The 22,915-nt window shown below is 42.2% G+C and overlaps 2 long non-coding RNA genes and 1 other non-coding gene across 3 annotated transcripts in view; 2 read left to right on the top strand and 1 right to left on the bottom strand.

Moving 5' to 3' along the window:
• LOC144315246 (uncharacterized) overlaps positions 1 to 1,496 on the bottom strand; it is a 32,595-nt gene extending 31,099 nt beyond the window's left edge. Inside the window, exon 1 of the long non-coding RNA XR_013380993.1 lies at positions 1,435 to 1,496. This is a non-coding gene — a long non-coding RNA (uncharacterized LOC144315246). The remainder of the gene's footprint in view (positions 1 to 1,434) is intronic.
• Positions 1,081 to 22,258, top strand: LOC144315247 (uncharacterized). Its single transcript, XR_013380994.1, has 3 exons — positions 1,081 to 1,500; positions 1,703 to 1,831; positions 22,062 to 22,258. It is a non-coding gene; the product is annotated as an uncharacterized LOC144315247 (long non-coding RNA).
• Positions 12,855 to 12,971, top strand: LOC144316647 (U5 spliceosomal RNA). Its single transcript, XR_013382572.1, has one exon. It is a non-coding gene; the product is annotated as a U5 spliceosomal RNA (small nuclear RNA).
• Positions 22,259 to 22,915: the final 657 nt, after the last annotated feature.

The raw sequence follows: 22,915 nt of genomic DNA, 5'->3' as shown, positions 1-22,915 counted from the left end.
GGGATGGGTAGAGCTGTTTCTTTCCAACCTCAGTGACATCTGTTTCTTTCCAACCTCAGTGACATCTGGCGATCCTGTGTTTGTTCCGATGAATGCCCTGGCCCACGGCTCTAGCAGTACTTCCAAACCTTTTGCCACTCTTCTTTTTTTTTTTTTTTTTAATTTTTATTTATTTATGATAGTCACAGAGAGAGAGAGAGGCAGAGACACAGGCAGAGGGAGAAGCAGGCTCCATGCACCGGGAGCCCGACGTGGGATTCGATCCTGGGTCTCCAGGATCGCGCCCTGGGCCAAAGGCAGGCGCTAAACCGCTGCGCCACCCAGGGATCCCTTTTGCCACTCTTCTTAAGTCCTCTACCTCCACTCCCCCACTTACTCTCAGCGAAGGACCTCACTTCTTACTTCATACAGCAAGAAGGAGAAAGAGACACAGGCAGAGAGAAAGAGTAAGCTCTCTGGTCTCTTCTTAGATGGTCACTAACACCATCATAAGGATCCTACCCTCATGAGTTCATCTACACTTAATTCCCTCTCAAAGGCCCTGCCTCTAAATACTATCACATCGGAGTTTAGGGCTTGGGGTGGGGGGCATTCAAACATTCAAACTGTGACGATAGTCTAGCTTTGTATTTCCTGCCTTCCTTTGCTTCTGCTTGGCCTTCTTCTCAGGTAGGCTCCTGAACAGCTATGAGTGACTTGATTTTCCTGACCACATGTCCCTCTCCCCAGTAAAACCACCCACCCTTTCTACACTTCATACACCCCTACTTCATTTCCATCGTCTCAAAGGAAGGAATCCCATAGCAGAATGACTTCTCCATTTGTCTTACGAATTTTATCCCTTCCCAAGTATACGGGTTGATGATAACCATCTTCTATGGTGTTTTTCTGTCTGCCCTGCATTCCTTCCTTCTCTAATTCTCCTTCCCTTTACACGTGCTTTAGGCTGTTAATAATGGGACTGTGGCTTTCCCTAGCACAAAGTGGACCCATGACCCAAATAAGGCCATTTGGAGCCTGTTTCAAGGATGGATAAGGGGGCTGGAGGACAGTTGCATTCTTTTCTCTGAGACTGCCAGCCATTAGATGAGCATAAGCCCGACCACGTTACACAGAGTGAGCCTGCCAAAGAACAAGGCTGAAGAGTGGCAAAGATGCCAAGAAATAGGGTTCGAGTAGTTAGGGACTGAATGTTTGTGTCCCTGCCACTCCTCCCCTCAGATTCGTATGGTAAAGCCCTAACCCCTATGTGATGGTATTTGGAGATGGGACCGGGGCGGGGGTGGGTAATTAAGTTTAGATGAGTTCATGAGGGTAAGGTCTTTGTGATGGGATTAATGCCTTGTAAGAAGAGACCAGAGCGCCTGCCCTCTATCCCTGCTATGTGAGGGTACAACAAGAAGACCATCTGCAAGCCAGAAAGAGAGCTCTCACCAGAACGTGACCATGCTGGAATCCGGATCTCAGACTCCTCAGCCTCCAGAACAGTGAGAAATAAGGGTCTGTTGTTTAAGCCATCCAGATTATGATATTTTGTTACAGCAGCCTGAGCTAAGATAAGTACTAGCAATATTGTTTTTAAATTTTTGGATGTTTCAGTTATGTGAGCCAAAAACTTTTCTTTTTGCTGAATATTGTTTGAATTTGGTTGCTGTTGTTTGCCATTAAGAATTCTGATTAGTCTTCTTTCTCTATCCTTTAGCTTATTCCTCGATCCAGGAACTTTGGTCTTTTTCCTCAAAACTAACTCCTTCCCTCAACCAATACACATGCTCCAGATTCCACCTGTCTAGAAAAACCTGCTTCCCTTCGTGTCAACAAGTCAGTGTTGGTAGGTGACAAAGCCTTCACTAGTCTGTGGCAAAACAAAAAGAAACAGCAGTAATAATAAGAATAATTCAGTGAGGTTTTGTGTTGTTAGGCTTATGAAGGTACAATTTAAAAGATTTATTTATTTATTTATTTATTTATTTATTTATTTATTTGAGAGAGAGAGAGCAGAGAAAGGGGCAGAGGGAGAGGAAGAAACAGACTCTCCGCTGAGCAGGGAGCCTGACTCAGGGCTTGAACTCAGGACCCTGGTATTATGACCTGAGCCAAAATCAAGAGTCAGCTGCTTAACCAAGTGACCCACCCAGGCATCCCTTGAGATACAATTTAATACAGCAAAATTCACCATTTTCACATGCATAGTTCTATGAATACTGAGCAATATAAACAGTTGTGAAGCTACCACCATAGTCAAAATAAGGTATTTATTTATCAACCCCAAAACTTTCCCCTAGGACCTGGTAAACATTGATCTAACTTCTATAGTTTTCTTTTCCAGAATGTCATATAAATGGGATCATGCACATGTAGCCTTTCATGTCTGCCTTCTTTCACTTAGCGTAATCATTCTGAGATTCATTCATGTTATTGGGTGTTTCATTAGTTCACCCTTTTAATAGCTGAGTAGTATTCCATTGTATGATGGTATCATAATTTGTTTACCCATTTCTCAGTTGATGGACATGGAGATATTTTCCATTTTTGATAATTATGAATAAGCTGCCATAAACATTTGTATATAGGTCTTTGCGTGAGCATGTGTTTTTATTTCTCTTGGGTAAATATCTAGGAGTAGGATTGCTGGGCCATATGGTATATGTATATTTAACTTTATGAAAAACTGCCACACTGTCTTCCAAAATGATTATACCATTTTGCATTCCTACCAGCAAAGTATGAGAGTTCAAGTTACTTGACATTCTTGTCAATATTTGGTATTATTAGGGTTTGTTTTTTGGTTTCTTTGCTTGCTTGCTTCTGCCATTCTAATGGGTGTGCAGTGATATTTCATTGTGGTTTTACTTTGCATTTCCCTGATAATGATGTTGAGTATCTTTTCATGCGCTTATTTGAATCTCTCTCTCTCTCTTTTCATTAAGAGAGCTTTTGCCCATATTAAAAACTGAGTTGTTTGTGCTCTTATTACTTTGAGAATGTTTCTGGAAGTGAGTCCTTTACAGATATGTTTTTGGCAAATATTTTCTCCTAATCTGTACTTGTCTTTTAGTGGCATTTAAAGGCAGAGTTTTAAATTTTGATGAAGTCTAATCCACCAATTGTTTCTTTCATGGTTCAGGCTTTTTGTGCCCTAAAATACCTTTACTAGGAGTTTTGTTTCTTAATTAAACTAAACTTATTTAATTCAGAGCATTTTTAATTCTAAGTCTATGCTGCTTTCTTTGTTGGAATTAAATTCTCTTTTCAAAAATAATAAATGATAATAAGAATAGATAGAAGTGTGTGTGTGTGTGTGTGTGTGTGTGTTCACATGTGCTTGCCCAGAAAAATAGAGTTGATTGATGATTCTATGTTGGTGTCATAGGTCAGTTCCCCAGGAAACAGTCAGAAATTTGCATGTGAAATCTGTCTCCTTGACCAAACTCTACTCAGTCTCCTAAGGCTTCTTCTTCACTAGGCTTTGACCTTGGGCTTCAGTGTCTGTCCTTGTCAGGACTGCATCCCTCGGTTTTAGCAAAAATCCTAAACCAGTTTATAGAGAACCTCCTGCCTTGGATATCTGATCACCTTCTAGACCCAATGAGATCCTTCATCCCCTAGCATCCCCCAGGAGATACCCATCACCCTGGGCTGCCACCAGGAAGAATCTTGCCAAGATGTTTTCGTCAGAATCCTCCCTCACCCCCGATGTTTCCTCTTAGTAATTTTCCATCCACTGACCCCTACCCTGTTCCTTGGCTATAAATCCCCACGACTTGTCCTTGTTGAATTTGGAATTGAGCCCAGCTCTATACTGAGACCTCTTTTCTTCTATCTCAGTAGTTCCTGAATGAAATGTTTTTACTGCTTTACCTACTGTCCAGCTCCGGTTTTTCTTTGACAGATGGAGGAATTTTATTGGGGCGTGCTACTGGGAACAATCTCTCTAAGAGAGGGCGTGAAACAGGATTGGCAGGGAGGGATCTTGAATTATGATGCAGTTACGACAGAGGCCTCCCGCTGATCCCACGGGGAGCTCTGGAGCAGCCACGGCCTTTACGGAATTGCCCTGAACAGAAGGAAGGGTCTGGACTGTGTTGCTTCTCCACCATTCCTCCCTATCTGATGAGATGAAGTGTGAAACTAATATAAAGTGAGGTATAGGAGTGAGAAAGATGAAGTATTGGAACTGTAGTAAGTCTTGGTGAGCCTGAGGCAACCCCTCTATAAGGAGAAATAAAACAAAACTAATTAGTCACTTGTGAAACCCTTTCCTTGGTTCTGTGACCTTTGCAACCCAGCAGCCACGTATCCCGGCAACAGTCCCTGGGCTTTATCCCCGGTTTGCATCATCCCCTCCCCCCACCCCCTGGGGGTAAATGCATCTTTGTTACCTGTTCCATTGTTTCTGGCCCCCATGCAAAAAGGAGTGACTGTTTTTTCTGAGTCCAAATCTTTGCCCTTTGCAGCTGGGGATGGTAAAGACATTGCAGAGGTGAAAGACCTCCGTGCCCAGTAGTGAATCCTAGGGGGTGTGGACAAGCTTTCTATGCGAAGTTTAATAAAGGCTAAGTGTTCAGGGTTATATGGGAAATGATGTGTGGCTGGTTTTACTTTACATGCCCTGACATCACCCATGCATCATGATACCCTCTGCCCCACTCCTCGAATTGCTGTCAATCTAAGCTGAAGAAGCAGAGAAAAGCTCGGAGTCCGCCCGCCATCCAGCTCCACACAACCCAACCTGAGGATCCAGTAGAGGGAGAGAGGTCCTTCCTTCCCCAGGGTTATGCTCCCGGCGCCTTTGAGTCCTCTCAGCAAAAAGTGCTCCTGGGAGGTGGAACTGTCAGGAGAGGGACATTTGTCTGCTATCATATTTTTAATCTGACCCTCTTGAAATGAGAAGAAACTAGCCTAGAGTCATTCGACTAGCTTGGGGCAGAGCCAGAATTAGAGTCAGATGTCTCGTCTCTCAAGTCAAACGAGCCAGAACCCCTGCGCTCTGCTTGATTCTCCTGTCTTCCCCACCTCCTACATCCACTTAGTCATTAAGTTATTTTTACTTAAAAACAGCTCTCAGACTTGTCCCCCTCTCCTCAGTTATGGGTGCTACTTCTTTCACTTAGGTTCCACCTACTGTCCAGTTGCAATAGCTTTATAACTGGTCTTTCTGCCTCACTTTCTTCCATCGACAGCCCATTCTGCACACAGCAGCCAGTCATGGTTTTTGAGCACAAATTTGGCAACTCATCCCCCTGCATAAACCTTTCCATTGCTTCCATTCCTTTTCACGATCAAGGGTCCAACTCCTTAGCCATAGGTACAAATGTCATCCTTGGCATCGACAACATTATGACAAAGTGGACTGCAGGCAAAATTAACGGTGGCTTTAACCATAGGATATTTCTAAAACAGGCAGTCTTAGAATTGGTTTGGTGGCTCTGGGATGTTTTTGGAGACTCCAAAACTTTCTGTCCTTTCTCTTCTATCCTCACTGGGCGGCTTTCATCCTCAGGCTTTCATTAGGGTCACAAGATGGCTATTGCAACTCTAGATATCACATCCTCATAGGACAACATCTAAATCACAAAGGAAGGAAGGGAGGAAAAGGGGAACTCCTGGCACACAATTCCTTTTGTTGTTGCTGTTTTTTTAATCAAAGATGAAACTCTTTCCTCAATGTCATCCCTCCACCAGACTTCTTCTATTTTTCTAGCCAGAACAAGTGCCATACACAGCCTTGGACCAAGCATTTTCATCAAAGGTAAAGGGAACTGTCTAGATTGGCTTAGGCCAATTGTGATTTATGTCCTGACTCGGGACACTTTACCACCTGAACAAAACCAAAGTTCTGTTTGCAAGAAGGAGAAATGGCTCATAGGATGGCAACCTACAGTGTGTACCCCAATCTACAAGGCCCTTGTACATTTTCTGTACCTACCCCTGTACATTTACTGACACTCTCTTTTATAATGACCTTTTACTCCAGCCATATGGAACCACTCACACTTCCCAGAATGGTCCTCTTCCCCCTGCCTGAAATAACCTTTTCCCCTTGATAATCTTATGATACTCATTCTTTTTGGAAAACGCAACTGAAATGTTACTGGCTTTGTAAAAATCTTTCCTGATCCTTCAAAACAGGATCAGTCACCCTTGACCTTTCCTGGTCCAGATGGTGTCTGGTACATTGTAGTTGCTCAATAAATATTTGTTGAGAATCTTTACATCTTGCGAGTGTGCTGCCATTTTGAGCTCTCAAGTTATTACCACTGCTTACATTTCAATTAATATCATTACTTTCATCATAGAGCCATGTGATGATTAATTTTATGTATCAACTTGATCAGGACACAGGGTGCCCAGATATTTGGTTAAATGTTGTTTCTGGATGAGATTAACATTTGCATCAGTAGGCGGAGTAAAGCGGATTGCCCTCCCCAATGTAGGTGGGCTTTATCCAATCTGTCAAGCACTTGACTAGAACAAACATGCAGAGAAAGGAAGAATTCACCCTTAGCCTGACTACTTGAGCTGGGGCATTGGCTTTCTCCTGCACTTGGACTGAGACATCATCAACTCTCCTGGTTCTCAGGCCTTCAGGTTTGCACTGGAACTACACGCCCAGCTTTCCTGCATCTCCAGTTTACAGCTGGCAGACTTGGAACTTCTCAGCCTTCAGAATTGTGGAAGCCAATTCCTTGTTTATCTGTCTTACCTGTCTATCTGTTCCGTGTTTCTGGAGAACTCTGTCTGATAGAAGACAGTTAAATTCTGTAGTATAGAAAAATGTTTCTAAATGGTGGGATCAAGTTGCTGAGAGGGAATGTGATTTTAAGGAAGCTAAAATATCCTAACTTGATGCGTGGTCTTCTATTATTCATAATATGAGACTATTATTATTCATCATATTCTATTTAATGGTGTCTATGATAAAAAATTCTCTTTCACTCCTGTGTATCTTGCATACCTCTTTTTGCACTGGAGAAATTATCTTATGCATGTCATGCAGAGATAGGGACACTTAGAAAGGCTCATGTGTATTGGGGCAAATACTAGATGGGGGTGTGTGTGCGGAAAAATTACAGAAATGCACCAGTGAGATAAAGGGTGAAGGGATGAGTGAAAATGAAGTAGAAAGTGATAAAATGTTAGAGTGGAATTGAGCCCAGGGCGTGGGAAACAAATTCACAATAATGTCAGGTGGTACAGGTGCTCAGCCATAAGTAACATGAATGTACAAGAATCTTATTCCCTTTTGAATGCTCTCTCCATTCTTGTAAACGGTGTACTTCCATAAGTAACCAGGCTTAGGAAGTGACATTCCATCTTCCTGGGAGCTCTGTGCTCTGACCTACGTGACAGTGGCTTAGGACCATTCCAGCAAAGCAGGTGGGGCAAATCTCTGGCGTTCTGCTGCTGGCAGGTACTGGCTCACGAAGAAAGGGAAGCAGGGAATGTCTATGCAGCCACAGAACCAGACTTTGAGGAGGAAACTACTCGTATCAACAGCATGAGACCTTGGGGAGGACATGTATGCTTAAAGGGAGGAAAACAAAGGCCCTAAATTAAAGAAGAGAAGAAAAGAAGAAAGGAAGGGAAGATGGAAAGAAAGATAAAGAAGGAAAGGAAGGAAGAATGAAGAGGGGAGATGGGAGTTGAAACCTTGAGGGGTAAATAGGACATGTAAGTTGGTTGGACTGAAGTTGCTTCCAGGAATCTCTGCCTAATTTCTTTGAACTGTGACTCAGGTGCATGTCTGTCCTTACCCAGGGGCATGTCTGTCCTTGTTCTGACAGAACTTTAAACTGTTTACCTCGTACTCAACCCGAGTGGCTTCTCCATTCTCTGTATCTAGTTATCTATCTACTTTCAAGGCAAGAAGCATGGATGACCTAGGTACCGGCCTGTGCACACCTGTCACTGTCATCACTGCTCAGCCCCTTCCCCAACCTTAGGCTCTTTTCTACTGTCTTTTTTAGCTGCCACTGTCCTGTGGTCCTTGGTCCCCTTGGAACATCTGTAGCTGAGGGTAAGGGCCGGGAGTGCTGTGTGCTCCGAAGAAGGGAATGTGGTCACATGCAGTGCTTTCTGTTTCATTTCAGCCAAATATCCTCCTTTATTTATTTATTTTTTTAATTTTTAATTTATTCAAGATAGACATAGAGAGAGAGAGAGAGGCAGAGACACAGGCAGAGGGAGAAGCAGGCTCCACGCAGGGAGCCCGAGGTGGGACTCGATCCTGGGTCTCCAGGATCACGCCCTGGGCTGAAGGCGGCACTAAACCTCTGAGCCACACAGGGATCCCAATATCCTCCTTTAAATTCAGAAAAAGTACATGCCTTCTAAACTAGACTGAACCTTCTTGGGGTAGCTACCAAGGACCACCAGAGAGCACCTGCCCTACGGGAAGGTGGTTGGATACTCGTCCTGTATTTCTTTGGGTGCAGCTGTGTTCCTTTTACTCCCCTACCAGGGAACACAGTGGCCTCCACTATCTCTATGGCCCATAAAATCCGCCCTCCGCAACAGAATGAATGAACTCTTTCACACAGCTGCTATGGCTAAATAAGAAACTTCTCTCTAAAGGTCTTAAAGGGATTAACGATGATTTTTTACGTCTAGAGCTCTCAGAACCAAGGAAAGAGAGATCTTTTAGAGGACAGAAAAGCCTTCTCGATAACTCTATCATACCTCATGAGATTTAACCTCTCATTAAGACTGGCTCTTTACCACACCCAGCAAAATATGTTTGATATTCAAAGTATGAAGTCTCCTCTTTTCTGAACTAAATTTCATATGAAGCACAATCAAGCTAACCTTTTTTTTTTTAAATTATTTATTTATTTGAGAGGGAAAAAGAGAGAGCACAAGCAGGAGGGAGGTGTAGAGGGAGAGGGAGAAGCAGACTTCCCCTTGAGCAGGGAGCTGGATACAGGACTTAATCCCAGGACCCTGGGATCATGACCTGAGCCAAAGGCAGACAGACACTTCATGGACTAAGCCACCCAGGTGCCCTCAAGCAAACCTCTACTGAGCACTTCCCATGACCAGGTATTTTGCTAAGCACTTTGTTTTTTTTTTTTAAATTTTTATATATTTTTAAAAGATTTTATTTATCTATTAGAGAGAAGCAGGGAGAGCAGAAGCACGAGGAGGGGTAGAGAGAGAGGGAGAAGCAGACTCTCCTCTGAGCAGGGAGCCCAATGCAGGGGTCTATCCCAGGAACCTGGGATCAGGACCTGAGCTGAAGGTAGATGCCTAACCAACTGAGCCACCCAGGTGCCCTGCTAAGCACTTTATAATACACACTTCCCCTACTATCTGAAAGTTCACTTTATGCCATTTCACTTTTGCAAAAGACCCACGTCAGTACCTCTTTTTAATTAACAGAAAGAAATTCAAAGAAAATTTTTGTTTTTGCAAAATGGTCATTGCTTCTTTGCTTTAGGTCATCTCCGCTTATGAAAGTTTTCATATGAGTACTCTACTCTCAGAAAGTAGAAGAAATAAAAAAAAAAAAAAAAAAAAAAGAAAGTAGAAGAAATCTGTATGCTATTTTCTTCTCAAACATAGGTGGTATCATGTAAGATCCTCCTGATTTACCTGAACCAATCAGGTATAAGGCCAAAGGGCATTTATGGGCTCACGAGACAGGCATAGGGCTGACTTCAGACAGGACTGAATTCTAACAATGTTATCAGAACCTTGTCTCCCTCCATCTCCTGGATTGGCTCCACCTTCCTTTGCCTGTTGCCTTTGTTCTTAGAATGTAGGTGGGGGCAGGTGACTGGAGCTGCTGCAGCCAGACAGTCTTCCAGTGTTTGTTCTCCGTGGGAAATCAAGAGCTTCCTCCTGGGTGCTCAGATGCATTCTAATTAGATGGGGTCACATGCTCATCCCAGAACTGGTCTCAGGGCCAGGGGCCTCAGAGAGTCTCTCCTAGATCACATTCTGCATTCTTGGAGTGAGGTGATGGAGCCCCCAATCAGGCCAGAGAGATATAGAGTAGGAGAAGAGGTTCCCCAAATGGATATTGGGGAAAGAGTTACTCCGTAACTCTAACGCACCAAGACATTTTCCAAAACCCTTGTGAGTATTAGTATTCCAGTTAAATAGATGAGGAAACTGAGGCTTGGGGTTTAAGTAACTTGCCCAAGATCACTGCTAAGTAATTGGCAGAGCAGAGACTTGAATCCTGTCATATTTAACTAGCCATACTTGCTTTTCCATTTATTCAAAGGAAATGTTTGCTCTTTAAATAAATAAAAACAAGACTATATAACTAGAGCAAAAGAATTAATGTCAAATTTTCCATAAAGAAAATCATCCCTAACTTGCCCTACAAATGTATCCCAGACGACAGCCTAGAAGCCCTCTAAGAAGGCATAACTCTCTTTTCAATATGCCATTGGCCAAGTTCTGCTGCAAAAGGAAAGGAAGGGAGTGTGGCGATTTATTAAACAGACTTGCTTCTGATACCACCATCAAAACGATTTGAACTGAAAACTTCACTAGCTTTAAGAAAATCAACATGTTAAGTGAATTCTTGATATAATTTTTTCTTTCCTAGACACTTCAGATGGGCCCAGCTACCTCCTAGAAGGATTTTGCAATAGTCATCCAGGAGGTACGGTCATTATTGATTTTGTTCTGAACTTTTAACCACAAGTGGCTATAATGTCAGTTATTAATGGTCTTATCATATTGACACAGGGCCATGAACTAACCAAGATAGAGAAAACCATGTGTACACTACAGGATGAAACCCTCAATGTAGAGTTAGTAGAGTCCTAGATGTGGCACTCATTAACTCCATAACTTCAGACAAATCACCTTAACTTGCTGGTACTCACTTTCTTCATCTGTAAAATCTTTAAAATGATGATGATGCTTCCTTTATAGGCTTTTATGAAATTCAGATGATATGATGTATTTTAAAATTCCAGAATATCTGCATTCCATAAATGTGAAGTATTATAATCCTTCCAGTCCAAGGATCTGAGAACTCCAGGGCTTTGTATTCATACTAACTGCCAAGAGAACCAAGAGGCAGACAAATCCCAATCAAGTTAGAAATAAAGCCTGCAACTTTAGCAGCTGATTCTGGACTAAGTAATGGCTGCTTAATAACAGTAATGGCTTGCTGCAAAACAAAACAAAACAAACAAACAAAAAGCAAAACCAAAATCAGAAATGTGTTTCATTAGATTGAAATGCAAAAGGAGCATGAGAGAAGCATGGCACCAAGTTCTGAGGCAAATTGGCAGTAACCAAAACTGCATGATCCAACTTTCTCAGCACATGTGACTTCTAGATCTTTTACTCTCGTCCAAAAGTTTCCACTAAATCCTCATCACCTCACACTTGTCACCTCACATATCATCAAACCCCTTAGCAGGAAGCAGGGCTCAGAAGAAAGACCCACAAGTCAGAAACCTATAGAGTAATTTCACCAAGACCAAATTGGAGCAACAGGTGACACCAAGGACAGACCTTTCAGATTTCAAGGTCTAGTGCTGGTAAAAGTGATCACTGTTGGGGCAAATTGGTGGCCAGGCCTGCAATGGGGCAGAGGATAAGCTCCATCAACACTAGGGAGTCAGGACACCTGGGTGGCTCAGCGGTTGAGCATCTGCCTTTGGCTCAGGTCATGATCCTGGGGTTCACGGGATCGAGTCCCACATCAGGCTCCCTGCATGGAGCCTGCTTCTCCCTCTGCCTGTGTCTCTGCCTCTCTCTCTCTCTCTCTGTTTCTCATGAGTAAATAAACAAAATCTTAAAAAAAAAAAACAAAAACAAACAAACAAACAAAAAAACACTAGGGAGTCATCTTCCTCCCAAAGCCTTCCCTGGTTTTCTTTAGAAGGTTTAAGAGGCCAAAGCAAGGGTTTCTTTCCAGAAATGGTCTGACTTCTGTGTTACAAAATCTATCCCATCTCCATTCTGCCATGAGAAATTTGCTCTCATCTTAAACTAAGTGAGAGGGCTTCACAAGAAATATTTGGAAATCCTGACTGGTGTCTTCTGGAATTTGAAGGACACAGGCACTAGTGACTGACTTTCACCACAAGAAGCCTAAAGGTGGGAATCTGGTTGGAGGGGCTGCCTTGCAGCCGAATGAAGAGCCAAGGCTCACTGGCAGGGCACTGACTGCACTTCCATTGATGGGAGATGGGATAGATTTTGTAACACAGCAGTCAGACCATCTCTGGAAAGAAACCCTTGCTCTGGCCTCTTAAAGCTCCTAAAGAATGTTTCTGGCCTCTCTTGCATAGCCTGAAGGTGGGTCATGGGCCGATACTGGCAGCCATTTCACAATATCTTTGTGTGCCCTTCATAGCTAGGGAGTGTAGCACTTCCTTTTAGAATGTGCCAACTTAGGACCTACCATAGTATTCCTAGCCTTTGCAGGCTTGAGATGATAGGAGAAGCAACTTTCTGTACAAAATAAAAACCTGTAATCCCACTAGCTTTTTACTCCTTTAGAAGTGTAGAGAAGTCTCCTTCCCTCCTCTTGTCTGTAACAATTTGATGTGTATCTTTTTTTTTAAAAGACTTTATTTATTTATTTTAGACAGAAAGAGTGTGTGCAGGCACCAGCAAGCACAGGCAAGGGAAGTAGAAGGGGAGGGAGAGGGAAGAGAGAAAGAATCTGAAGCAGACTCAGCACAGAGCCGGTCTTGGGGCTCAACGTCATGACACTGAGATCATGACCTGAGCTGAAATCAAGAGTCACATACTTAACCAACTGAGCCTCCCAAGTGCCCCTGGTGTGTATTTTCTTAAGTTATCTTTTATGTTTATACAAATCTAGAAGATAGATAGATAGATAGATGATAGGTGATTTAAAAACATAGCTACACATACTCTGGTTTCTCTTCAGATCGTATAAATCTTTCACCTTTTACTAAAGATTTTCATGGAGAGGAACAATTCTGAGTCTTAACTCAATTTTTTGAGGCCCCGTTTTAAACAGGACTATCTATAAAGTATAAAGAAAGATGTTTGGAAGTCCATCTCTGTCTTCCGTTAAGGCAGTAGGTGGCCTATCATCACAAGATGACTAAGGAAACTAGTGAGCTAACTGCAATAGGAACATTTTTAGCTTTGTGTGTTTTAAGTGTTATGGTTTCTACTCACAACTAATGTGCTTACTGCTAAGTTCTGTACTTCGTTATTTTCACTTTGGCTAGTTACTGAAGTGAAAGTCTTTTTAAATAATTTGTTCTTGGGACGACTGGGTGGCTCAGCGGTTGAGCACCTGCCTTCGGCCCAGGGCGTGATTCTGGAGACCCGGGATTGAGTCCCACATCGGGCTCCCTGCATGGAACCTGCTTCTCCCTCTGCCTGTGTCTCTGCTTCTGTGTGTGTGTGTGTGTGTGTGTGTGTGTGTGTGTGTGTGTCTCGTGAATAAATAAATAAAATCTTTTTTTAAAAATTGGTTCTTTCTAAGCTGGTACTAGGAGTTGGTGTACCTTGCTCTATAAAAAAAAAAAATAGCCACAAAATGTTTGATATTGCTCTCATCTAGAGATGGAATTTATGTTCCCTTCCCTTGAGTTGAGAGGCAGCTCTGATCCCTTGGACCAATGGAATAACAGTGGAAAAGCAGCTATGTGACTTCTGTGGCTAGGTCATGAAGGGCCATGAGGCTTCCATCTTGGTCCCAAGAGACGTTAGCACTTGAAACACTGAGCCACCATGAAGGGAATCTGACTCCCCCGAGCTGTGATATCAAGGAGGCCACACAGGGGTTCCCTGGTCAGGGGTCCTAGCTGAACCTGTCATTCAGCATTGCAGCCCAGGCAGCAGACATGAGAGTAAAGACGCATCGTAGGAGTACGTCTTCCAACTCCAGTCTTAGCCACACAGTCATGCCTGCTGTAGCTATCACTGGGCAGAGGAAAACCAATCCTGCTATGGTCTGCCTCAATTCCTGACCCACAGAATCCTCAAGCATAATAAAATGGTCATTGTCTTACAACATTAAGTTTTGGGATGGCTCATCGCATGGTGATGGGTAACAGGAACAGACAGAGATATTCATGTTATCGGGGTAAGGATGGAGTAGAAAGGGGCACGATTAGGGGCAGGAAGGCAAGGTATGAGGCTTTTGCAGGAGTCCACATGAGATAGGAGGAAATTAAGGCAGTGTTTGGAGGAAGTGGGGGGGCAACTGAGAAACACGCTCAACATTATGCCCCACGGCCCGTGTCAAGAGGGTAAAGCATAAGAGACAGGAGAAGAACAGTAGGGCAGGGACCTCCCTATATACTATGAATGCAGGTCTCCTTTGGCAGATCTCAGCGTTTTCCTGTGTGTGCAGACTCGGCTTTCTTACCCCAGGCTGTGATTACACGGTTTAGTTCCACAAACGGGAGGCCCTGAAGGTTAGGCTGTAGATTACATTAATCAATCCATTTTGTTTTATCTTACATGCTTACTTAAAAGCCTCTTCCACTTAGAAAGAAAATATATGCAAAGTAATGTACAAATCAGCAGAGCCTTGGCATCTTTTTCAGCTGAGCCCTTGTGCCTTGTCTGGGAACAGAGTGGGCCCTGGGCAAGCAGGGTCCGTCTATAGCAAACAGGGTCTGGGGTCACCCTCCCTGCAACAGGGCAGGGAGGTGGGTGGGAGGGACGCATACAGAAGAACAGAAAGATAAAGAAAAATTGTTCACAGCCACCACACTGACATGTTTCAAGAAACACCAGGCCCAGACTGTAGAACAGTATGTGCAATAAGGTATAGCTTACATTCTAAAAAAGATCTGCATGTGTGAATATGTGCAGAAACAAAAGACCAGAAGCATATGAGCCAAAAATGGTAAGGTTGTTCTTTTTAGGACATAGAATTACTGGTTTTTTTTAAAAAAGATTTTTATTTTCTTTATTTTGAGGAGGGGGAGGAGATGGAAAGGGAGAGAGAAAATCTGAAGTAGGCTCCTCGCTGAGAGAGGCATGACACAAGGCTCCATCCCACCGCCCTGAGATTATGACCCGAGCCCAAACCAGGAGTTGGATGCTTAACCGACTGAGCCACCCAGGTGCCCAGGAATTATTTGTTTTTATTGGTTTGTTTGTTGGGTCCTTTGTGCTTTTTTTTTTTTTTTTTTTTTTTTTTTTAATGTTCCAAGTTTCCTGCATCTATATGGCTTCTGAAAATTAAAATAAAAAATGTTATGTTACAAATCACTGGGCCCTCACAATTTCATCCACCAGCCCATATATATCAGTACTAGTAGTGCCTGCAGGTTCTACCTTAGATCAACATACTATTCTTCATTTTACAAATGAGGAGATTACAAATACAATAAGGAACTATTTCCCGCACAGCATATAGGGACCTTCTTAGTCTTCCTTCTAGAATTCTAAACTTTCTCTTACACTCACCCCATTCTCCAAATGTTCAGGACAGCCTCTGGGTCCCCGCTGGTCCCCTCTACGGTGTCAGGTATGTGGTTTTTAATAACCCATGTCTGTGCTCCTGAACCCCTTCTTTCCTCTCTCTCTCACCTGCTGTATTCTCCTATTCCCCACCCTCTACCAAGTGCCTACTTTCCAGGTAGATCTCAGTGAGATGTTAGTAACAGTGAACACATTAAACTAATTCACCGCATTTCAATAGCTAATGGCTTCATAGTCACTGGGTTTTAAAAGAGTCACTGGGTTTGTCCAGTTAATGTTCTTGCATCTCTAATTGGTGATACTAAAGTTTCAGTTAAATGCAGATTTTCACGCTTCCATTAAACCCATGTGCAAGGAGGTCACAACCTCTTTTAGCCAAGCAGGAAGGTTTCCTGTAGCCAGGCGCCATCGCCATTACCATCAGAGAGCAGGAGCTAATTTGGTCATGTTGATGGATGCCGAGATGGTGCCCAGACTCATCTACAGTCGGAACTACAGGGCTAGAGTGCAAGAAACTAATTTCCTCCTGGCCTGAAGTGCTCTAGGTCACCCCTGGTTACAGGGAAAATGACACGAGTCATGCATCTCCTGAGCCAGCTCTTACAGAGTGTTGTGCACAGTGAAGCCCCCCCCTCCAATAACAGTCAGTGTATGCAGAATGCATGTTGTCTCACCCCATTAGTTCCAAGTTTTGAACTCCGATATCCCAGAAAAAAAGGTTAGGGCAACTGCAGAATGTGGCAGTTACAAAAAGCACTTCAAACCAATACCCACTGGAGGAAGAAATGCAGACAAGCTTCTGAACTCTAGCCAGTGGGCTGATTCAAAACAAAGCTGTCTCTGCCCAAGAGAATTCCTTCCCTGGGGCGGCCTTTCAATGGTTTGAAGGGTTTTCTGTGGCTGCTTTCTGAGGAGGAGAGGTGAGGATCATGTTTTGTTTTTCTGTTAAGGTTTCATTTATTAAACAAGTATTTGTAACTACCTACTATGTGCCGAGTACTGTGCCAGGCACTGATGATTCAAATATGAATATGGCTCAGTCTGTGTTCCCAAAGAAGTGACAGTCTAGTTGGGGAATGGCAGTGGGGATTGGGGCAAATGATGAAACAGATGGAAATAAAATAGGTGATTGGCCCTCAAGAAGGGTATTGAAGGACAGAGACGAGGGCGTGCTTTGTCCTCATGCCAGGAGACAGATAGAGGTGGGAATGGAGGGTCGGGGGTGGGAAGGAGGCTGAAAGGCAGGAAAGGGTCTGGAGGAAAGTCTTCACTCCAAGGATAGTTAGTCAACCAAGTGGATATGTGAGGTCCAGCAGAGGACAGAGAGCTGAAAAAGATTAAAACCTGTTCATTGATGAAAGACAGTTCCAACCCTAGATTTTTATAGCAGTGTCTTTTTCGTTTGTTTCTTGTTTAACTCTAAAATTAAAGGTAAGCAGAAACATTCTGTAACCCTTGCAAATTGAAAGGGTACAATCTGATCTGTTCATTTCACACAGTTAAGCTCCTTCAATTCTTCCTTTCTCTGCTGTGAGCCTTTTGGATTCACACGTGTCCTAGAAGATGGATCAGAGAAATATAAATAGAAAAAAAAGAAGGAAAGAAAAAGAAAAAGTGAAAGTCCATCCTTTTTAAGTAGTTGGTTTATATTTTATAATCTATTCCCAAAGACATTCGGAGGAAGCAACTAATGTTTCTGTTTAACTGATTCAGTTAAAATGATTGAGAAAAAGTTGGAAACGAAAAGCTACATTTTTACTCTATTTCCTCAATTACCTGATAATTGGGAGATAACTACAGAATATGCCACATCCACTCCAAAGTATATTTACAGGAAAAATGCCAGAGGTCTGTCTCCCTTTCTTTCTCTCTAAATAAAGGGTTTCCAGATGCTCTAGATACACCTAAAGTATATACTCTTATATGGCAAACTGACTAAATATGTTTTCCTTTAAAACTAATCTTTTAAATTATAAGCAATATATGCTTATGGTTTAAAAGTACAGACAGACAGAACAGTCAGTCATCAGAAATAATCACAGTCAATAGCTTTGTGAGTATATGTATTACAACAACGGGATTATATTGTAGATAATGGCATCTCCAGAATTTCTACGTTAGAGAGGCTTAGGATGGGGCCATCCGGTTGGATGTGAAGGCTGGGAGAGAAGCTTCTTTTGCAGAGTCAGCCATTAGCATTTGAGTTGATGTTGATTTGCCATGGTTTGTGGGGTGGGAACTGGAGGAGGTTACGGGAGAATCTAGAGGCTTCTCTGAACTGGCCATGGCAAGCTGTACGTGTCCATGTTCCCACAACTTGCTTTTTTATTTAAAAATATACCTTGGAAAAAAAATATATATATATCTTGGTGGGGATCCCTGGGTGGCTCAGCCGTTTGGCGCCTGCCTTTGGCCCAGGGCGCAATCCTGGAGTCCCGGGATCGAGTCCCATGTCAGGCTCCCAGTATGGAGCCTGCTTCTCCCTCTGCCTGTGTCTCTGCTTCTCTCTCTCTCTCTCTGTGTGTCTATCATAAATAAAATAAATAAATCTTAAAAAAAAAATATATATATATATATATATATATATATATCTTGGTGGTGCCTGGTTGGCTCAGTAGCTTGGGTGTCCAGCTCTTACTTTTGGCTCAGGTCATGATATCAGGGTCGTGAGATTGAGTCCCTTGTCAGGCTCTGTGCTCAGTGTGGAGCCTGCTTGAGATTGTGTCTCTCCTCTCCTTCTGCCCCAATCCTGCTTGCGTGAACTGTCTCAAATAAATAAATAAATAAATAAAAATATGTCTTGAACATTTCACCAAATCATCAACATATATAGATCTACCACCTTCTTTTATAATAGCTAATAGGACTGCATTGTACCTAACTAGACTATTGGTAAATATTTAGACTTTTTAAACCTTTCATTAAGCATTCTCTCATACTTATGTGCATATATGTGTATATACATTGTATATACGTGTATAAAAATCTTCTGCTCGTAACTAAGAATTTCTATAGAATAGATTCATAGAGGGGGCACCTGGGTGGCTCAGTGGTTGAGCGTCTGCCTTTGGCTCAGGTCCTGGGATCGAGTCCCACATCAGGCCCCCACAGGGAATCTGCTTCTCCCTCTGCCTATGTCTCTGCCTCTTTCTCTGTGTCTCTCATGAATACATGAATAAAATCTTTTTTAAAAAAGATAGATTCATAGAAAGGAACTTTCTAGGGATGCCTGGGTGGCTCAGTGGTTGAGCATCTGCCTTGGCTCAGATTGTGATCACAGGCCCTGGGGACTGAGTCCTGCATCGGCTCCCCGTGGGGAGCCTGCTTCTCCCTCTGCCTGTGTCCTTGCCTCTCACTGTGTGTCTCCCATGGATAAATAAATAAAATCTTAAAAAAAAAAAAAGAAAAGAACTTTCTAGGGTGAAAGATATATACACTTAAAACTTTGACAGAAAACTGTCATCCTTTAATATATAGTTAATATACAGTTCAATAAACAGTTGTTACGTGGCCCTACCACCATGATGTTGGCAATACTTACATGATTAATAGAATGACTGTATAATCTAGTGTCCAAGACAGAACATTTTTGAAAGAGGAGGTGAATGCTATTAATTATTATACTAGGACCACAGGAATTAGCCAGAACTGTCATGGGGAAATGGAGACATCTGGTCACCCTAATAATTATTAACACAAACAGTATTAATAAGAATCGTATTGCTGACAGTTTAAGAAACCTCTGCAAATAACTTAAGAAATTTCAGCTATCCTTTTCTCCTTCCCAAACTTAATGTTGTCGCTCACACAGCATTCAGTGAGGGAGTACACAAATCTTCCAGCAACCTACTTGTCAGATCTTGTCTTAATGACAGCAAACTAAAGGTTTAGGGAAAAGAAGGAAGAATTTACTTTTAAATATTTGGTACCATTAAACTTTTCATTTGAGAAAGGAAGATCCCCAAACTGGGAATCATAGCTGGATATCAAAATATCTCGTGGAATAAAGAAATCATATGGAAAAAAGAAAAAAATGTTTTGGAAAATTGTAATAACATTTGCTTCCTGTAAATCTAGCCTCAGCATTGCCTGATAAACCCAAGAGATATGGAAAAGCTGGGGAAAGAGCATAGCATATGTGTTTTTCTGAGGCCTATGACTTGAGTCTCAGCAGGCTAAGTTTCAGGCAATCTCTGAACTACTGTTGATTTTTATGGCTCATCCTGAGAGTATATTTCTCTTTGATGCCCTGTAGAGTGCCGGTGGGGCTCAGACTATTTTTTGGTTCTTTATGGACAATCCATGACCTGGGATACTAGACACGTGGCCTTCTGAGAGTGTGGTCAGTCACATGTGTCACTTCCCCTTTCCAAGACTGGGGAAAAAAACTTATCTTGCTCCCAGGCAGGATCAATCTATGGTGGAAATCTGTGTAGGTTCAAGAGAGGACTTGTTGTTCCAGATGGAGGAGAGCCCATCACATGCCTTGTGTGTGTGTGTGTGTGTGTGTGTGTGTGTATGTGTTCCCGTAGCTCCAGCCCCGCCCTTTGTTCTTCATTAAGGATTACATTCCTTTTTCTGCCTGTTATCCAGGCTCAGGAAGAAAGCCCTTGATGGGTTAATGAATCGCCCAGCACACTGAATCATCTGTCTTGTGTTTCTCACTAAATGAGAGGCTTTAACAGATCAGTGCTGAGGTGTTGAGAAGTATGTTTCTAGCTAATGGCAAGCTGTTGAAAATGCCTCAGAGCCCTACAATCCACCACCTGAAGCCAACTCCACCAGAGGGTATTTTCCAAAACGTTTCTCATTTCACCTTTTGTCCCTCAGTTGCTAATTCAAAAAGTGGATGTAATGGCCTAATTTTTTTTAAAGCTGAGTTATTTCAATAAGGTAATGCTTAGTAAGAGCAATTATTAACCTACTTTAATTTTTTTTTTCAATGTACATCACTATTCCCACCTTCTCACATAAACTTTGTTTGGATTAAGGCCTACATTTGGCAAAACATTTGAGATTCATTTTGTTTCTGTGAAACTGATGTTTGCCTTTGTCAAAAGCTATCCAAAAGCTGAGATCAATCTATAGATCCTAACGAAGATAGCTGAGATGTTTGTTTGTCAAAAACAAACAAAAATTGCCAAACAGTATGTATGGCAGATCTCATTTATGTAAAAATATGTATAAATATAATATGTGTTCGTATATGGATAGAGGAAATTTAAAAGACCGAAATGTGCACCACATTATTAATAGTTGTTAGATCTAAGGGTGGGATTGCCAGGGCTTTTTACTTCCTAAGACATCTGGATGATTTGCTTTTTATACAATAAGCATCTGTTACTTTTCCAACCCGAAAGAGGAAGGAGATGCAAAAATAAAGTTACTAAGAAGGATTGAACTGATTTCTTAGTCCTACAATCAAATGAGCTGAGCTAACCAAAAGCAAACATAAGGAGCTTAGCAGTGGGAAATGAACGAACGGTCTGTGAGGCAGAAGGTAGCACTGTGATATATTAATAAATAGTATAGGTACACTACTCAGGGCAGAGGAAAGGACAAGTGCCAGAGAGACAGAATTTTCCAGGTATTACTCATTAAAAATAAACTTGTTTTAAAAATAAAGTCGTTTTTTAATCCGCTTAGAGAACTTTTTCAAACTCACAGAATTATTTTAGAAAAGCATCATTTTGGTTATATAATCTCATTTAAGAAAATGTTCAACTAGAATATGTCAGATGTTAGGTAGAAGTGCCTGATGGCAAATTATTGATACGTAGTTCAATTATCTCAGCTCTAACCTACTATTTTGAGTCATCCAGGGTGGTGTAGGGGAAATTACATAGGTCTTGAAGATTCAACCTAGATTCAACTCTCCCCTCTCTCCCTATACTTGCAATCTGATCTTGAATAAGTTACTTAACCTCACAGAGCCTCAGCTTTCTAAATTAAGTGCATTTTGTAGCAATACTGCATAGGGTGGGTATAAGGCTTAAAAAATTATCTGTAAAATGCGTTTTGCAACCTGTAAAATCCTCTAGTGTATGGTGGGTACTGAATACTGAGGGAATAAATGACACAGTATTATTCTAGAGTTTGTTAAGTGTCCATACTGAAATGAAAGAGAGAAAAGAGGGGAAGAGGGAAAGATGGAAGAAGGGAGGAAGGCAAAGAGAGGAGAGAGAGAGAGAAAGAGAAACTCATTTTAGCTTCTTAAGGTGTGGAATTTTCAAAGAATGAAAGTGACCGTTATGATTAAGAAGAAGAAAAAAGTAGCCATGGTTGAACGAAGTCCCTAGATTTAGAATAATACCACAACATTCTGAAATTGCCACACACACATTTCATACAGCTCCTGTCATCCTTCAACGCCATCACAAGGGCGATTCCTTATTTTCCAGGCAAAGGCAGGAACTCCCTCCCCATGAAGGCCAGGCATGAGAAGATTAGCTGTGCTAATGAGATTCCTTTTCAGAGGAATTAAAACTAATAGAAACAAAACAACTTTCCAGTTGGAGAGAGGAGTCCCCTTACAAGTGTGAGTTCCCTTCGTGATAATATCCAAAGTGATAGCTCTGTAACCCAGTCTGCTCTTGGGGCCACAGTTAGGCAAAAGGTAAAGTCAAGCATATACTCAAGGATATTTTAATCCTCCTACACAGGTTGTTTGGGTGTATGGAAGCACCTCATCAAGAAGTTTAAAACTCCTGTTTTGGGGATCCCTCGGTGGCTCAGCGGTTTAGTGCCTGCCTTCGGTCCAGGGCGTGATCCTGGAGTCGCAGAATCGAGTCCCACGTCGGGTTCCTTGCATGGAGCCTGCTTCTCCCTCTGCCTGTATCTCCACCTCTCTCTCTGAGTGTCTATCATGAATAAATAAATAAATCTTTAAAATAAAATAAAACTCCTGTTTTATTTATTTATTATTTTTATTTTTATTTTTTATTTATTTTTATTTATTATTTTTAAAAAGATTTTAATTTATTTATTCACGAGAGACACAGAGAGAGGGGCAGAGACATAAGCAGAGGGAGAAGCAGGCTCCCTGTAGGGAGCCTGATGTGAGACTCGAGCCCAGGACCCCGGGACCACGCCCTAAGCCAAAGGCAGATGCTCAACCACTGAACCACCCAGTGCTCCCAAACTCCTGTTCTTTTAGAAAGAACTTGATCTGACAGCTTGTGGTTAACCGGCCCTCCATTACAGGTTCTTCCCTTATCCTGCAGCCCTGGCATTGTCCGCATGACACTTGTGCCCAGCCATGTAGACAGAACTAACATTTCAGGGCCTTCAAAGCCAAACAGTTTAGAGGTGAGTCTGATGGCCAGGAAAGAGATAGGAACTAGAGTTCTAAATTTGAAGTTAACCGCAAAACTATTGATTTAAAATCCTCTAGAGTAGGGGGAAAATGACTGATGATCATGGATGTGGTTAGAAGAGCCTAAAACAAAGCTGATAGATATACATGCTAGGCAGTAGGCAGTGGAGGAAGAGGAGCTCAAGAAGTACTCCAGGAGGA

This window comes from Canis aureus, chromosome 6 (assembly GCF_053574225.1).
Source record: "Canis aureus isolate CA01 chromosome 6, VMU_Caureus_v.1.0, whole genome shotgun sequence".
In the NCBI taxonomy this organism is placed as follows: domain Eukaryota; kingdom Metazoa; phylum Chordata; class Mammalia; order Carnivora; family Canidae; genus Canis; species Canis aureus.
This window is presented reverse-complemented; position numbering and strand designations above follow the sequence as displayed.